The following is an 18698-nucleotide window of genomic DNA, read 5'->3' as shown; positions in this document are numbered from 1 at the left end:
AATTAAAACTAATCTGAAACAGGCTGTAAGTGGCATGGGAGAAGCGGGAGGTGTGGACACGGGCAACCCTGCCGTGAGATGGAGGTCTGAGTGTCGACAGCGAGTGATCTGCAGACGGACAGTGCCCACGGGGCAGTTGGCCTTCGAGGGCAGCGTGGCAACATGTGAAGAACAGGACCCCAGCCTCCAGCTGCAACCAGGTCAGTCCCTGTTTTCAGCACCACTGGGGAGGCCTCATGGGGAAAGAGGGTACAACGGGGCTGGAAGTGAATTTAATGGGGGTGCGATTTGGAAGCTGAGGGTTTTACTCCAGCAACTGCTTAGTCGTTCCGGTACAACTTCATGTTGTTAAACTACGAGGCTCAGTCCTTGATCAGTTAAATAGGAACAATGCTGTAAAACCTCTGTCGAATCTACTTCACAGGCCTCCTGGCAATGCATATAAAAGGGTTGCATAGATGCCTAAGCTGGGACCAGGAAGGGTGGGAGGCAGACGTTATCCTGAAGAGAGACAGAGAGCTAGTCGTCAATGTTTTACCACCTCACCTGCCTAGGAACCCTCCGCACTTGCCTGGGCCTGAGGTCCAATGGGCTTCCTGTCTCTGACCAGAGGTCGGGAAACAGCTCTGTGCGGGAGTTGGCTGGATCTGCTGAGTGGGGTCGTCCTGGGGTTGATATTTGTTCTTAGCAACAGGCATTTCAAATGCACAATGCATGATTGTAGCCCTTGGAATGCAGGATTTTTGAGCAGCGATGTACAGGTTGCCAACTGTAAAATATCACGATGTTCACACTGGTTCTAAAGACATGTAGAGAGAAGGGAATAATTCTATATTAAGACAAACCTTGCAATCTACCCTCCAGAGCCTTCTGGAAGAAATTAGAATCATTTTAAAGAGGCCTGCATTAACACAGTGGGGCATTCATTCCTTTTATTTTATTCCTTACATATTCACAATTGGAAAATTTTTATCATTCTGGAGTTATTAAGTAGTGTGGGGGAAGAGTTACTTATTTTTACATTTATTTTTGAAGGAGGCTTTCCTTATTTCTTTTCATGTTAAAAAATGTACCCTCTCTGAAGCCTTTTTTTTTTTTTTTTTGGCGTATGTGTGTTTCTCAAAACTTGGCATGAGCATGAGAGCTGACCTTTAGCTTGAGGAGGAGGAGGAAGTGCAGTGAGGGGCAGCTGCGGAGGGCGTGGAGGAGGTAGGATGACTCAGTGTCTCTGCAACGCCCTCCTCTCCCCTCTCGGCGGGCCGTGAGCCAAGCCTGTCCAACCAGTGCTGCATCAGAGAAAGAAATCCTGCAGAAGTGACCGCTGCGGTAATGACAGCATAAATAGTTCTTCTTTTGAAGTTTTAATGCTCCTGAAGCTGTGGGAGAAACAGTCAGCTTTCAGATTCCTCCCTCGACTACTGGCAGACCACGAAGAACTGTGTTTTCTCCAAGACACACCAGAGTGGTTAAAAGGGCAAAGAATGATTGGACTTCAGGAGCCAAAAAAGGACTAGAGGCAGACAAATGGACAGTATTTCAAGGGTGGGCCCGGGGTTCACAGTGACCTTGAACACTCACCTTTGTTTCTGGCAGCTGAGTCTCCATAAGAAGGGGCAACTGCATTTACTGTCTGAGAACTGCAGTTTCTCTCTCTGGCTAAGTAGAGTTGGTCACTGACTATGGGGCATCCTGTGGTCATCTCTCTGCAATGAAGGAAGCTCTGTCTTCCTGACCCCTTTCCTACCTAACTGAAATTGAGGGGTAATTGCCTCCTGCACCCATATTTTCGAAATCTCAACTCACATACACACCATCTTTTGCTCTTGACTTCATAACAGCAATAGTAGCATGTCATTATCTTTATCAGCAATGGCAAAACCAGCAAAATGAGCACTTACTATGTATAAGCCTGGTCAAAGGGAACAGATGCAGAGAGAGAGAGAAAGAGAGCATGCGCGTGAGAGAGAGAGAGAGAGAGAGAGAGAGAGAGAGAGAGAGAGATTCTTTCAAGGGTCTTACAAGGGATTTGAGGATGAGGCCATTATTCTTTCCCCAGCACAACACTAAAACTCTTCTCAACCAAGTTGTCAGTGACCTGCTAATTGCCAATCCCAGCAAACACTTCCCAATACCTTCCTGAAATGGTTGATGTGACCTCGTTATTTGAACACCCTTCCCTGAATGGCCAAGACAGCACCCTGCCTTGGCTCTCCTACTACCTCTCACACCACACCCTGAGGTCAATTCTTCCTCCTTCTGTCCCATAAATGTAGCTGTTGTTTCTCAGGGTTCCACCTTTGGTCTTCTTGTCAGTCCTCAATTTTCTTTTTTTTCTTAGCTACTTTGCCTAATCCTGGAGGATTTCCTAGAGGTACTGATATAAATCCCGAGCAGTTTTGAGACCCTCTGGACTTCTTCATCCTTCTAGTTCTTAGCATCTGCATCTATAAAATGGGGATGATAATGGTACTTATTTAATTGGACTGTTGTTAGGAATCCGTGTAAAGCACTTAGAAAAGTGCCTAGCACATAGGCAGTTTTATATAAATATCTGTTGTTAAGTTTGGGCAAAGGACTAATGGAAAATAAGTTTTTGAAGGTAAGTTGGGGCCTTTTGCAGAGACAGATGGTTCTTTCCCCATATCTAGTATTTCCTTCTTCCAGAATCCCCCTGTGGCACCCACTATCCCTGGCCTTTCGATGCTACAACAGCGGCTATGTTTTTCTGCAGTTCAGTATACCTAGAATTGTGCAGGAAAATTCCTCAAAGTATTTCTCTATTTCATGGTTACCTACCTCTCTTGGAAAGGTGGAAGAGTGGGAGAAAGGAGGGAGAAGAAAAACTCATATTTACAGAATACCCACTGTGTATTTAATAGCAAATATTTATTGAGCACCTCTAATTGTTGGGCCTTTGAACATTTCATGTCATTCTTCCAAGAACCTTACTGGGAGGGTATCGTCCTGCTCATATTGTCAGCGAGCACTCTGGTAGGTGCTCATTTATTCCTGCATATGCATTGGAAAGCAGGTTATTCTTTAAGGTTTTATGATGGGTGGTTCTTTCTCAGCATTGTGTGCATTTGATTCACAGTTGGCCGACAGATAATGAAATTTTCCAGTACTCTGATGTAAGCCCTGGAATTATGACTGCGTGTGGGGTTGGACATTGTCTCGAGTTCAGCACTGAAGGATGTTTACCTGCTTGTGGATGCAGTAAAGTCTGCCTCCAGTCACAGGTCCCAGTTCTTTCTATACCTGGGTCTTGATGTAGAAATATAGAACATGGAATACTAGCTCAAACTGACATCCATTCTACATTCATTCATTCAACAAAAACGTAATACGCTCTTGTTTGGCTAAACACTGGAATTGCAGAATCAAAAATCCTTTGCCCCTGCCCTGAAGGAGCTCACATGTTGCATAGCATTCCCAGGATCAAAAGATAGGTCCTGGCTGGTCGCGGTGGCTCATGCCTGTAATCCCAGCACTTTGGGAGGCCAAGGCCGGTGAATCGCCTGAGACCAGGAGTTTGAGAGCAGCCTAGGCAACATGGTGAAACAAAAATGCAAAAGTTACAATACTGAATTGGCCGGGCATGGTGATGTGTGCCTGTAGTTAGCTGGGCATGGTGGTGTGTGCCTGTAGTCTCAGCTACTTGGGGGGCTGAGGTAGGAGGATCAACTTAGCCCAGGGAGGTGGAGGCTGCAGTGAATCATGACTGCACCACTGCATTCCAACCTGGGTGACAAGGTGAGACCCTGTCTCAAAAAAAAAGGTAGGTCCTCCTCAGCCAGGTCAAAATCAGTTATCAAATACCTGGAACTTCGTTGTGTAACCCGTGGCTTCTGTGCAATTTTGCTTTGTGGTTGTTCTTACAAAATTTCCTCCTTTTGCTTTGTATGACGTCAGCGCCCTTGAGGAATAAGACTCTTGAGAGCTGGAACTGTGTCCCCACCAACTGGTGCAGTGTCTGCCACATAACAAATTCAATGGCTGCTTGTTGAATTGACGTATGAGGTACAAAGACTGTTCGTTAATATTAGTATGCATTCTCTGTAGATACCAAACATGAAGCCCAAAGACGTGGAATTGACAGTATATTTGGAATATGCTAGAATTTAGATTTTCTGATTTCTAGAAGTTCTTTATAAAATTATTTATTTATTTAATTTTTGACCTCAGGTGTACAGGGTTGAATTCAACATACTTTTGGGGTCATGAGTCACCAAAATTATCATGCTGTGCATGGCCTGTCTGTTGGTTACATTTTATTTTTTTTAATTTCCTTATTTACTATTCTCTCTCCACTGACAGCCACTCTAATTCATTGTATGAGTCCTTAGATATGTATATCTTTGGAGGCTGTATAGTGTTTGGACTGTGTACGTGTAGTGCTTAATGTCCAAGCATTTGTGGTGCTTAATTTCCAAGCATTGACAGATTTTCTAATTACCTTTCTGTTATTGATTAAAGAATAGACACTGTAAGATTTCAGCCTTTTGAAATGTTCCCAGGGTATGGACTAGGATATGTTCTGTTTTGGTAAGTTTCTCATGCAAATTTCAAAAGAGTGCATATTATTTAATTTTGGGCTGTAGTGACTAATATATCTCAGTTAGGTTATTGTGTGGTTCATATATTTTATATATTGACTTTATGTCTGCTTTGAGAAATATATTAAATATATTAATGTATTAAAATACTCCACAAAGATTATGCATTTTTACTTTTTTTTAGTTTTGTCTTTTTGTTTTATATGTTTTGAGTCTATGATGTTAAGTGCTTAGAAATTTAAAATTGCTATATCTTCTTGGTAGAAGCTTTTACACTTATGAAGTGTCTCTATTTCTAGGAGTGCTTCTTGCCTTAAAGTCTACACTATCTAATATTAGTATAGCTACATCAGCTTTCTTTGGGTTAGGATTTGTATGATATATCTTTGTCATCCTTTTACTTTCAGCATTTCTATTTCTTTATATTTAAGGTGAGTCTTTTGTCAGCAGTGTATAGTTGAGTTTGGCTTGATTTCTCAGTCTTTCAAATGGAGTGTTTAATTGGTTTGCATTTATTGTCATTACAGGTATATTTCGGTTCATCTGTACTAAAAATACAAAAATTAGCTGGGCATGGTGGCAGGAGCCTGTAGTCCCAGTTACTTGAGAGGCTGAGGCATGAGAATTTCTTGAACCCAGGAGGCAGAAGTTGCAGTGAGCCAAGATTGCGCCACTGCACTCCAGCTTGGGCAATAGAGTGAGACTCTGTCTCAAAAAAAAAAAAAAAAAGAAAAAGAAAAAGAAAAAAAAATGTCTGCAAACATATTAAGCATAGTTAAATAGTTAATTTAAATTCAATGACTGACAATTCCATTGTCTGAATTTCCTCTAGTTATTTCTTTTTTCCCACTTCTTGGCTTCCTAATAAGTATTTTCTTCTCATTTGCTTGGTTATTTGAAGGTGTGTTTGTGTGTGTGCTAAAACAGATAAGACAACATTTGCCATCTTAACCATTTTAAGTGTACAATTCAGTGGCATTATTTACATTCAAAATGTTGTGCAACCATCATCAAAACATTTTCATCACCCAACCAGAAATTCTACCCCTGTTGAGCAATTACCCTCTATTCTTGCTTTCCCTTGGCCCCAGGTAACCTCTAATATACTTTCTGTCTCTACGTATTGGCTTATTGTAGATATTTCATATAAGTGGTATCATACAATATTTGTTCTCTTGTGTCTGGCCTATTTCACTTGGAATAATGTTTACAAGGTTCATCCATGTTGTAGCATGTATCGGAACTTCATATCTTTTCATGATGAAATAATATTCCATTGTATGTGTATATCACGTTTTGTTTATCTATTCATCTGTTGATGGATACCTTGGTTGTTTCCACCTTTGGACTACTGTGAATAATGTTGCCTTGAACATTGGTGTTCACATATTTGTTTGAATTCCTGTTTTCAGTTTTTTGGGGTATATATTTAAGAGTTCAATTGCTGGGCCACATGATAATTCTACATTTTTTTTTTTTGTAGGAATTGCCAACTGTTTTCTGCAATGCCTACACAGTTTTACATCCCTACCAGAAATGTAGGAGGGTTCCAATTTCTTCACATTATTGTCCACATGCTATTTTCTCTCTCTTTCTGTGTGTGTGTGTGTGTGTGTGTGTGTGTGTGTTTTCAATTATAGCCATCCTAGTAGGTATTAAGTGGTATCTCATTGTGGTTATGATTTGCATTTCCGTAATGGCTAATGATGTTAAAGATCTTTTCATGTGCTTACTGGCTATTTGTATGTCTTCTTTGCAGAGATGTCTACTCAGGTCTTTTTCCTTTTTTTTTTTTTTTTTTTCTTTTTTTTTACAATGGGTTGTCTATTAGTTGTTGAGTTATAGGAGTTCTTTATATATTCTAGATATTAGACCTTTTAAATATGTGATTTGTAAATATTTTCTCCCATCAGTGGATTGTCTTTTCATTCTGTTGATAGTGTCCTTTGATGAACAAAAGTTTTAAATTTTCATCAAATCCAGTTTGTCATTCTTTTTCTTTTGTTACTTATACTTTTAGTGTCATATTTAAGAAATCATTGCCAAATCCAAGGCCATGAAGATTTGTCCCTATGTTTTTTTTTTTTTTTTCTAAGAGTTTTATCGTTTTAGCTCTTACGTTTAGGTGCTTGGTCCATTTTCAGTTAATGTCTGTATATGGTGTAAGGGAAGGGTCCAACTTTATTCTTTTGCATGTGAATATCCAGTTTTTGGAGTAGCAGTTTTTGAAGAACCTGTTCTTTCCCCATTGGATGATCAACAATAAATTGGCCATAGATGTGAGAGTTTATTTCTAGGCTCTCAATTCTACTCCATTGGTCTACATGTCTATCCTTATGCTAGTACCAAATTGTTTGGATTACTGAAGCTATGTCAATCAAGTTTTTATATTGAGAAGTATGAGTTCTTCAACTTTGTTCTTCTTTTTCAGCATACTTTCAGCTAATTGGGGTCCCTTGAAATTCCATATGAATTTTAGAATGAGTTTTTCTGTTTATGCAACAAATGCCATTGGGATTTTGATAATTATTTATTATTGGTTAGTTTTTTATATGTTGGACCACCCTTCCATTCCTGGGATAAATCCCATTTAGTCATTGTGTGTAATCCTTTCAACATGCTGCTGAACTCTGCTTGCTAGTACAGTAACTTCTCAACATCATCAACACGTCCTTGGAAACCGTGACTTTAAGCAAAATTACCTAAAACAAAAACAGGTTTTTTTCATTAAAATTAACATAAAATGAAATAGAACAGGAAGCATTATTGGACTTGCTATATGTCATTTTGCTTAAAAGTTACAGTTTCCAATAACCTATCCATGACCTTAAGTGAAGACTCTGTTTAATTTGTTGAGGAGTTTTGTATTTATATTCATAAAGGATTATTGGTCTGTAGTTTTCTTTTCTTGTAGTGTCTTTGACTTTGGTATTAGAGTAATGCTGGCCTTATACAATGGCTTAGGGAGTGTTCTTCCTCTTCAAGCATTTGGAAGAGTTTGAAAAAGACTGATGTTAATTCTTTTTAAAATGTTCAGTAGAATTCACCAGTAAGCCTTCTGGTGTAGAACATTTTTTTTTGTTGGATATTTTTTTGATTACTGATTCAATTTCTTGTTATGGGTCTGCTGATATTTTCTGTCCTCTTGAGTTAGTTTAGGTAATTTGTGTGTTTCAAATAATTTGCCCATTTCTTCTAGGTCAGGGGTCCCAACCCCTGGGCCATGGACCAGTACTGGACTATCGCCTGTTAGGAACTGGACCACACAGCAGGAAATGAGTGCTGGGAGAGCAGGTAAAGTTTCATCTGTATTTACAGCTGCTCCCATCTCTCGCCTTACTGCCTGAGCTCCGCCTCCTGTCAGATCAGTGGCAGCATTAGATTAGGAGCGCGAACTCTTTTGTGAACAGTGCATGCCAGGCATCTAGGCTGGGCACTCCTTATGAGAATCTAATGCCTGATGATCTGTCACTGTCTCCCATCATCCCCGGATGGCACCGTCTAGTTGCACGAAAACAAGCTCAGGGCTCCCACTTGTTCTACATTATGGTGAATTGTATAATTATTTCATTATATATTACAATGTAATCATAATAGAAATGAAGTACACAATAAATGTAATGCCCTTGAATCATCCTGAAACCATCCCCCAACCCTGGTTCATGGAAAAATTGTCTTCCATGGTGCCAAAAATGTTGGGAGCCACTGTTCTAGGTTATCTAATTTTCTGGCATAAATTATTCCTGATATTCAAAGAGCACAGTGTGTATGACTTTAGGAAATTTATTGAGGTTCCTTTGTAAGATTGTAAATGGCAGATTTTGGTGAACATTTCATGATTTCATGATTGTTTTAAAAGAATGTTTTCTTTCTTTCGTGCAGAAGTGTATATACCTAACACTTGAGCTTAACAACTATTTATATTTCTCTACTTTTATTTGTCTCTTTGCTCCATCAGTTCCTGAAAGGGGCTTATTAAAATCTAACCACAGTTATCTTATTGCATTCTCTTCAGATTTGTTTTATGTTTTGAGACCACATTGTTAAGTACATAGATATTCATTTATCTTCATATTCTTCTTGAGTGTTTTACCAATTTTTCATATTCCTCTTTGTCTATTATTATGTTTCTTACAAATCTTTGTGTGACAATTAATTATGTTGGCTTATTTTTGGTTCAGTTTTTTCTGATTATCTTTATTACATTTTTAATGATTATTAAAAGGGTGCCCTGCAAATGCATAATGCTGTATAAATAAAAAAATCTAAAAAAAAAAATCTAATCTGATTGGTGAGTTCAACTCATTTACATTTGTACAATTCCTGTTATATTCTTTATTTTTTGTAGAGATGGAGTCTCCCTATATTGCCCAGGCTGGTCTCAAACTCCTAGCCTCAAGGAATCCTCCTGCCTCAGCCTCCAAAATCATTGGGACTATAGGGCTTCTTTTCTTTTAGGTTCTTTTTCTGTGTCCATGATATCTGCTCCCTCTGGCAGACATTGTTAAATGAGCTGCTGTTCTTGTTTAATGACTCATTTTTCCTCCTGAATCATATTGCCTTGGAACTGTATTAGGGACCCCTTCTCTGTTTGTACCTTTTCCATAACAGGGTGACTTTGCTTCTCAGAGAACTTCTTAACTCTGCTTTGAGCTGCTCCAATGTGTCCCTTCATTTCCAGCAGGCACTGGGCTGGGCTGGCATTGCTGCATTTAGATGATGGGCGGATACGGATCTTCCCAGGTTCATGCTGAGGAAAGAAAAGGGCAGAGACTGACAGCTCTCCCTGGCCTCCATTCTCATCGGTGGCCTGACCCTCCTCCAGCCTAGGATGCCGTGTCCGCATAGCAACCCAGCCACCTTCTGTGTTCTCAGGTGAGTCTCACAGCAGTAACACTGGGTTTTGGGGTTCACCACATTTCTTTTTGCTCCCAGGGTATCTCAGAATTTGGTTCAGGGGAAGAAGCAGCAAAGTGCGTTCATTAACTCATCATCTTATTGGAGCTTTTTCAACTACTCTCCTGCTTTGATGCACTGACTGATTGGATGGAGTTGCTGATGGATGGACAGATTTCTTGCTCTATACCCAGCCAAAAAGTTTTGGTTGTAAGTGGGAATTTCACATTTCCTTATTCTGAGTGGGTAAATGACACTACCAACTCAGTCTCACAAATAAAAGTAAATGTAAAAACTGGATAATGTAGCAGACCCACAACAACCCTGTTAGAGCAAAGAGATTCCATCTGTGGGAGATGGAGGAAGGCAAGACATCTTGTTTTGTGCCTGCCTCCATCAGCGCTACTTGGGCACTGTCCTGGTACCCTACATCAGTGAGTGCTTCTCTTCAGACTTGCATACGTCCCTTAGCCCATGGATGGCATTCTCTCTCTCTCTCTTTCTTTCTTTCTTTCTTTCTTTCTTTCTTTCTTTCTTTCTTTCTTTCTTTCTTTCTTTCTTTCTCTCTCTTTCCTTCCTTCCTTCTTTCCTTCTTTCCTTTCTCTTCCTTCCTTCCTTCCTCTCTCTCTCTCCTTTCTTTCTTTCTCTTTCTCTTTCTCTTTCTTTTCTTTTCTTTTCCTTTCCTTTCCTTTCTTTTTCCTTCCTTCCTTCCTTCCTTCCTTCCTTCCTTCCTTCCTTCCTTCCTTCCTTCCTTCCTTCCTTCCTTCCTTCCTTCCTTTCTTTCTTTCTTTCTTTCTTTCTTTCTTTCTTTCTTTCTTTCTTTCTTTCTTTCTTTCTTTCTTTCTTTCTTTCTCCTGTACTGGTTTGCATATGTGTATATTTTTTATTTTTTATTTTAGTTTAAGTTCTGGGATACATGTGCAGAATGTGCAGGTTTGTTGCATAGGTATACATGTGCCATATGGTTTGCTGCAACATCAACCCATCACCTAGGTTTTAAGCCCTGCATACATTAGGTATTTATCCTAATTCTCTCCCTCCCCTTGCCCCCCACCCCTCAATAGGCCCCGGTGTGTGATGTTCCCCTCCCTGTGTCTATGTATTCTCATTATTCAACTCCCACATGTGGTGCTTGGTTTTCTGGTCCTGTTTTAATCTGCTGAGAATGATGGTTTCCAGCTTCATCCATGTCCCTGCAAAGGACATGAACTCATTCTTTTTTATGGCTGCATAGTATTCCATGGTGTATATGTGCCACATTTTCTTTTTCCAGTCTGTCATTGATGGGCATTTGGGTTGGTTCCAAGTCTTTGCTATTGTGAATAGTGCTGCAATAAACATATGTGTGCGTGTGTCTTTACAGTAGAATGATTTATAATCCTTTGGCAGTTTCAATGCTCTGGGATGCTGCTGCCACCCCCTTTATTGGTGTCATCCTGAATGCTACAGGCTGCCTTTAATTTGGACATCAGGTACGCCTAGTGTGTAAATCTGAGCACACTGTATGGTTCACCACCAGGAAGTTCCTCTTGGATAGGGAGTCTGTGGAACAGCCTTGTGCCTGCTCTCTGAGACAAAGTATTTCTCTTAGAGACTGGCCAGCTTTTCGCGTAGGCAGTACTGGCCGGAGTGAGACTGTTTCTTTGCAGGTGAAAACTCCAGGCTGTGCTCTTTATATCCATGCAATATCCAGGTGGGTCTGGATGCAGGCAGGGGCCTGGCGAGGTACCCAGAGGAATTCCAACTCTGTCAGATTTAATGGTGCCTAAGCAATGGGAACAGAAATTTTAAAATTTGAATTAAGCACTGTAACTGGTGAGCGCTGCGTAGCTGTGAGTAATGCAGAATTGTGGAGTGAAGCGGTTTAGAGAAGGTATTTCACTTGCCTCTCATATGGCATATTTTCAAATCTCTAACAAAAACAATAACAATGACTAACATTTGTAAGAATTTTGTACCAGGCAATGTGTTAAGAGTTTATCTGGATCATTTCTTTAAGGCACACAAAAATCATGAGATAGTCATAGTTATTAATCCCATTAGACGAATGCCAAATCTGAAAATTAAAGAGATTGACTTGTCCCATGTCACACAGAAAGCAAGTGGCAAAGCTGGTTCGACTGAATGAGGAGTCATGTGCTTACTAACTAGCTGTATTGCTGCTTAGCACCCAGATCCTCCGTTTGAAGGTGCACTGCCCATTATGGGTTAATCGACATTTATCATGGGAAAACTTGCCCCTGTATCGTTTTTGAATTGCTTATATAATAGGCCTTTATTCGCACAAGCGTCTGGTCTAGAAGAGTAAGTGTTCAAAAAGAAGCAAAGGTGATGGAGAGGCAGAGACAATTTAACAGGTTTCCTTTCTTCTGCTGCCATTATTGACCTTTTGCTCCTGGGCTTCTATTTCATTTTTCCTTGGCAACAAACTGAGATACACCAGCAAAGACGAACACAGCCAAAGTGCAGCTGCTCCAGGTCAGTGGGTAAGATGGCCTGACCTCTACTGCCAGGGATGACAATAAAGCCACACATGATCCTTAAAAATTCAGTTACTGGTTTAGCTTCTCTGTGCTCCCCAGTGTGAATGAAGATGGAAAGTTTCACTTACGTTTTCTTTTGCCATTTCAGTATTTTCCTCCTTTGTGTTTGGTGATCCTGGGCTAGTGTTTTGGATCCGCTTTATTTGTTCATGCTATTTTTTTTCTGAAGTGGAGAAAGTAGAATGTTTCAAGCCAGGTACCCTTTCCATGTATCTTTAGCCCAGGCATGTTTACGGAGAAATGGAATCATCTCCTTCTTATTTATATTAGATTTACCCATGTGGAATCCCTTGGATATTTTGAGGAAGCCAGCAAAACCACGCCATGCATTTTCTCTTTGAACCATAAGTTGTATTTAGCCAAACTAGAGAAAACAATGGCCAAGGGTTGGGAGTAAGTGGACATATTGTGAGATTTTATCCTGCAAAGCTGATCCTAAGCCTACTAAAGCAATTCCACCTGGCTCCTGGGGCTTACTTGGGAATGTTAGAAGGACTCTCATTTCAGGGTAATGCATACCACGAACACAGGAATGAGGAACAGAGGAAAAGAAAGAAATAAACCCAGCTATTTCACCTACTAAGATTTGGAACTTGGAAAAACATTGGCTGTAGCTTACAGTGAAGTTAAAATGGACTTTTTTGCCTGCATTCATTCTGAAAAACATACCTGCACAGCCTTTTCTTTTATGACTTGAGGACTACTTTTCAAATAATCCAGGGGAAAGAGAGACCTCAATGATGTGATGTCATCTTGATTCTCCTTTCAATGAAAATCTCAACTTTTGTTAACGAATTAGGTTCCAACCTGTCAAAACACTGAAAATGATGCAGACATTGTCAAAATGGTGACATCTGGATCTGGTACAGGTGTGAAGTTGGGTGAAATGTCTGTTCATAACTTTTTTCCTGATATATTTTCAAGTCAAAAGCACCATTTGGGTAGCAGGGAAAGGACTGAGGCCCACTAAGCAGTTTTCTCTAAGTTGTGGGCTTCCCAGTTGTGCCGGCTGAGCCTCTGCTGCAGGTCGAGGTTGGTTGACTGTCTTGGCAGCTAACAAAAGCCGAAGTAGGTGTCTCAGTGGGAGTGGAGCACAGCCGTTGTCTCCAGGGGCTGTGTGTGCAACGGATGCGAATAGAAGCAGGTTTCAGTGAAAGCCTTATGACTGAGCTTTTTGCTTTTATTATTTGGTTTCCATGGTAAGTCTTTTCAAAAGACTTGGATAACAGTGTCTTTATATACACAGGAGAGTAATATGATGAAGGATGCTGTACATCAGCAAGGGCTCGGGAGTTTACAAAGTATGCTGTGCGCAAGGCCTCATTTGGTCTCCACAAAAGTGCTATGGAATAGGCAAGGATTATCATTTCTGTTTTGCAGAGGAGAAAATGGAGGCCCCCAGAGGCTAAAGGGCTTATTCCAGGCAATACAGTGAGAATGTGCTGCTTCCGGTGTTGTCAGGCAACTCCACGGTGGTTTTTAGAGGGGATGCTCTGCAAAGGCCAGGTTCAAGGGCGCCATCTCAGGCTCAGTGGCTGCCCTCTCCCTTGCATCCCCACTTAATTAGATGAGTTCCCAGTGGGAATGGTAACCACAGAGGGCATGGAGGAATATGTGGCGCTTTTTAGTTTCAGTCACTTGAGGTGGCGGAGGGGGCACCACTGATATTGGGGATGGGGGCCAGGAATACTAAATATTTTGTACAACAGGACTGTTCCACAAAACAAATTCTTTCTGGAATGTTCAATAGCATCCCTGTCGAGCAACACAGAAGAGCATATTTTTTCTTTTTAAAAATACATATTAAGTTTATAATATGATTATATTTGAGATAAACAAAGTTTTTCCTGTAAAAGTGGACATGTGAAAATGACTGGACTACCCGATTTTTGAGATACCTTCCAGCTCAAAACTCTGAACTCTTCTTGACATCCTTGTTTCTGGCTTTCCCCAAAGGTACCACAGAGAGGGGCTCCGACCTTTTCTCTCTGGCCTAAAATTCCAAGATGGAGCCCTACAAACCTGACTGTCATCAAACTGGCAGGTAGCTTGGGCTCCATGCATGGGCACTGGACCTTGCCAGTTTGAACCACCCAGGCTGGCGATCCTTAGAAACCTTGCTGCAAATTCCGCAATTCAGCCGACAATCAGGCTAAGGACGCAGGCACCGGCTGTCCTCACTCCCCTGCCGGGAAGGCCTGATGCTCACAGATTCCTCCATCTACTTGAAAGCTGCGCAGCCTGGCATTTTTCAACAGAAAGTGTTCAAGTTGGGGGTGGCAGGGAAGAGGGTGTTGCACACACATGAACCTGTCTGTCACAGCCGCACACTGGTGAGAGCTGAGAGGTGACAGTTTATTTGCAAACCCCGTGAGTGGTGCTGGCAACATCTCGTTCCTTCTCCAAGCGTCTGACCGGCAGGGCTTCCTTACATCTGCTGCCGGCTGCCTCCCTGCGGGAACCCCGTGGGAGCCACCGGAGGAGTCTGCCATTCTTCTCCCAACTCTTACCTATACTTGGTGACAGAAGGAGGCACCGTTGTAGGTCAGAATAGAAACAGAAAGCACTTCAGTGCTGCCATCATAATCCTGACAGACGGTGCTCGTCAAGCGCGTCACACACCTCACAGTCATTCTCTGCTGCTCACAGGGGGCCTCTGAAGGGAGTCTGTTTCCACTCCACAGATGAGAAAATTGGCCCTTGGAACGACCCCGTAAACTGTCCAAGATCCCACAGCTTCGAGGTGATACAGCCAGCCTCCTACCCACATCTGTCTGGGCTGAAGAACATCTTCATGGCCGTTTCCTACCTTGCCTCTGAAGCTGAGGCTGCTGGCTGACTGTATCATCTGAGGGTTTGTTTCTGGCTGTTTATTTCAGGTCTCCTTGATCTTGTGCGAGGACTCCTAGGGTCATGAGTGGGCTGGCAGCCCAGGCTCCACGGGCTTCTTGCTCCCTGTCACATCCTCTCATCTAGCCTGGTGACTGGCACAGAGAAGGTCCTTAGCCACCCTGCTGAATAAATACACCGGACGTCTAGGCTCCCCTCACATATCTGTGCAGCGCCAATAACCACATCCTGTTGTAAATTCTGCTGCCTCGCTCAGACAGAGCAGCTTCTAGAGTGTCAAGGAGGAGGATGGTGGCCACGGGCCATGATGGCATGTGCATGACTGCAGCGGAGAGGACGCGGCACACAGAGGACAGTGGTTGGAGGAGTCGGGTGCACGTCAGGTCATGTTCCAAAAATGCAGTGACCTCAGGGCCCTGCATTGCCTGTCCTGCTCCTCTCGGACTCAGGGCTGGGAGGAGGGTGAGGCAAGTGAGACACTGGCTCCAGGAGCAAAATGTAAGGGGGCTCTCCATTCTCAAGATGGACACTGTGCTGGGCCGTGGCAGAGCCTGAGGCAAAATGGAGAATCACTCATACTGATCCTGTCTTTATCTAAAATATTGATGTTTTATCATGATTTTTTGTATTAAATACGATTAATTAAAATATTATTCATCTTGATTACTGAGCTTTTTGCTGCCCTTTAATTTTGTTGTGTTTTTTTTTTTCTTTTTTTGAGACAGAGTCTCATTCTGTCACCCAGGTTGGAGTGCAGTGGCATGATCTTGGCTCACTGCAACCTCCGCCTCCCGGGTTCAAGTGATTCTCTTGCCTCAGCCTTCCGAGTCGCTAGGAAGGCTACAGGCATGTGCCACCATGCCCGGCCAATTTTTTGTATTTTTAGTAGAGACAGGGTTTTTCCATGTTGACCAGGCTGGTCTTGAACTCCTGACCTCAGGTGATCTGCCTATCTCGGCCTCCCAAAGTGTTGGGATTACAGGCGTGAGCCATGGCTCCCAGCCTGCCCCTTAATTTTGTACCCATGGCAAATGTCTGCTCTGCCTGACCTCATGTCCCTCCACCCCTGCCTCCCTCCTCCAGCCAGAATGTCCACTGCCCTTGTGGTTGAAGCCTGCCAGCTACCTGTTAGCCTCAGGGCCTTTGCACAAGCCACACTCTTTTCCTGGCTCTCCCTTTCTCATATTTGTGTGGCTCCTTCTCAAATCTCCTTTAAGTCTTGGTTGGTTAATTGGCTGCTTTTTTTTCTGTCCTCTATAGTGTAAATACTATGATTTGGCTCTGTGTCCCCACCAAATCTCATCTCAAATTGTAATCCCCATGTGTTGAGGGAGGGAGGTGATTGGATCATGGAGGCAGTTTCCCCTTGCTATTCTCCTGATAGTGACTGAGTTCTTATGAGATCTGATGGTTTATAAGAGGCTCTTCCCCCTGGGCTCACACTCGTTCCTGCTGCCTTGTGAAGAAGGTGCCTGCTTCCCCTTCCACCATGATTGTAAGTTGCCTGAGGCCTCCCCAGTCATACGGAACTGAGTCAATTAAACCTCCTTTGTTTATAAATCGCCCAGTCTTGGGTAGTGTCTTTATAGCAGCGTGAAAACAGACTAATACATAACAGGGAGGCAGGTGTTTGCATCTGTGATGTACATTGTCCTGGCTGGGTATGTGGTAGATCTTCAGTAAATATTTGATGTATGAAAGAATAAATAAATATGAAAAATAGGTATAACTATTGAGGAGCTTAAACCACAATTAAGGAGTTTTAATTTGACTATGACTCAATGACTGTGATCCCTTTTGGTCATAGTCATTGAGGGACAATGACTATGATCCCTCAAATTAAAAGGGATAGACTTTTGAAAAAAGAAATAATAATATGCAGCTACTATTTACATGTGCAGGTGCTATGCTAAGTACCTTTTATGGATATATTATCTTATTGAATCTTCACAGCAACCCTATTCTCCCACAGTTTTCAGTTGGAGAAAGTGAGATTGAGAGAAGTTAAGGACATGCCCAAGGATCAGGGTCTTGGATTTAAACATAGATCTGTCTGAGCTTTAGCAAGGATCCTTGATGTTTGTAGAATGTGTGGGGTAAAAAAGAGATCGAAGGTTGGTGGAACACGAAAGAAGTAGTGTGTGAGATGAGGGAGGAGAGAGGCAAGGTGTCAAAACAATTTTCCATCACTGGTTGCATTCCTCCACTGTCTCACTCTATCTACCTATCCACAGGGTACAAGGTCCAGGAAGGATTAGATGGGCTTATTGCCAATCAGTGGGAGGCAGGTCAGAACTAGGTTAAGAGGGGCTGGTAGACAAGTCATTAACTCAGCTAGACTGAACTCTATTGAAAAAAATGGGTTCAGGACTTCTGTTTAAATGAGATTGTAATCCGATTAGCAGTGGTCATCTTTCATAATAATGAGCCCCCAGTATTTATTTATGAGTTGAGCTCATTAACCAGGTCCATGCCAGCAGCTCTCAAATGTGATGGGGTAGGAGAATCTTTTTAGAGCTCTTTGAGGGACGATGGCACTGTCGAATAGAAAGAGTAAGCCAGGAACACCTTGGTTAGCATCTTGGTTCTACAAATTACTTAACCTTTCTGAGCCTATTTCTTCAGGGATATGATGATGATAATCCCTTTCTTACCGGGTGCTGTGCAGATTTTCACAAAGCGCCTAGCCTCATACCTGACACACAGGAGGTGTACCATGGATGTTTGTGTCCTTTACTTTTTTTTGGTCTTTTTCTTGTTTTTCTTTTCAGGCTGGTCAGAGGGAAAGGATAAAAGGGGTGAGAGCAAGAACTGAGAGTGGGTGACTTTCTAGGGAACACTGGCTAATGGGGTTAGAGATGCCCCTCAAGTATTGTTGCTTGGTTACACAAGCACAGATTTAAAAATCATACCAGATAATGAAATGATATTTAAAGAACACGATTTCTCCAAGGAGTTCAAACAAGTTTTACACACATGATCTCATCGACCCTGGTGGAATCCCTGGGCAGACACTGGAATCTCCATTTTCAAAAGGGGACGGAGACCTGGGAAGGACTAGAGACATACCTGGTCGCTATGCTCCCTCTGTTCCCTGCTCGGTACTGTTTTGTGAGCCCACATAGCAATCAGGGCCTGGCCAGAAACTAAGTGATGCCTTCAGCATGCCTGCATGCCAAGTCCCCGTAATCTTAAGCACCTTAATAAAGCAGTGGTTTCTTATGGGGAAAGTACAGCTTTCCAGGAAAGTTTTCTTGAAATGAATTACTGGAACAGCAACTTCATCTTGTTAGAATTAACGTGCTCTAGTAGAGCCCACGAGGGGATTTGCTTCATTCCAGAGTTCCAAGAGGGCAAGTTGAGAAATGCCTACTCAGTGTTAATGGTTTCTGACTAATCCACGGAATCAAAAAACTATTGTTTTTCTTTCCTGCTCCTTTTGCTTTTCCTTCTCCTCCTCCTTCTCTTCTCCCTCTTTTTCCTCCTTCTCCTCTTCCTCTTTCTCCTCCTCCTCCTTCCCTTCCATCCTTTCTCCTCCTCCTCCTTCCCTTCCATCCTTTCTCCTCCTCTTCCTTCCCCTTCTTCTGTTTCTTTTCCTCCTCTCCCTTTTCCTCTTCTTTTCCCTCTCTTTTCTCTCTTCCTTCTGCTATTTTATTTTTATTTCTTTGGCAGGCTGTTGGCCCAGGGCCATTAAAATGGACAACTCTTTAGAATGAGATTGGTTAAGAAGAAGAACTGCAGGCATAAAATTAGGGCACGACCTTGGAAAAAGCTAAACTAGAACTGGAGTAGACTCCAAGTCCTCTAGGACTAAGAGACAACAATTTGTTAATTGTTTCAAAGTTGATCTTGA

General features: G+C 42.2%; 1 protein-coding gene and 1 long non-coding RNA gene across 2 annotated transcripts in view; both read left to right on the top strand.

Moving 5' to 3' along the window:
- The window catches only part of FOXO1 (forkhead box O1), a 339803-nt gene that overhangs the window by 266738 nt on the left and 54367 nt on the right, over positions 1-18698 (top strand). The gene's annotated exons all lie outside the window — the stretch shown is intronic.
- On the top strand, positions 26-9780 carry LOC102122378 (uncharacterized). The gene is made up of 3 exons (XR_001486350.4): positions 26-4020; positions 7756-7850; positions 9238-9780. It is a non-coding gene; the product is annotated as an uncharacterized lncRNA (long non-coding RNA).

Source organism: Macaca fascicularis, chromosome 17 (genome assembly GCF_037993035.2).
Source record: "Macaca fascicularis isolate 582-1 chromosome 17, T2T-MFA8v1.1".
Taxonomy (NCBI): Eukaryota; Metazoa; Chordata; class Mammalia; order Primates; family Cercopithecidae; genus Macaca; species Macaca fascicularis.
The sequence above is the reverse complement of the archived record's forward strand: the minus strand, read 5'-3'. Positions and strand labels throughout refer to the sequence as shown.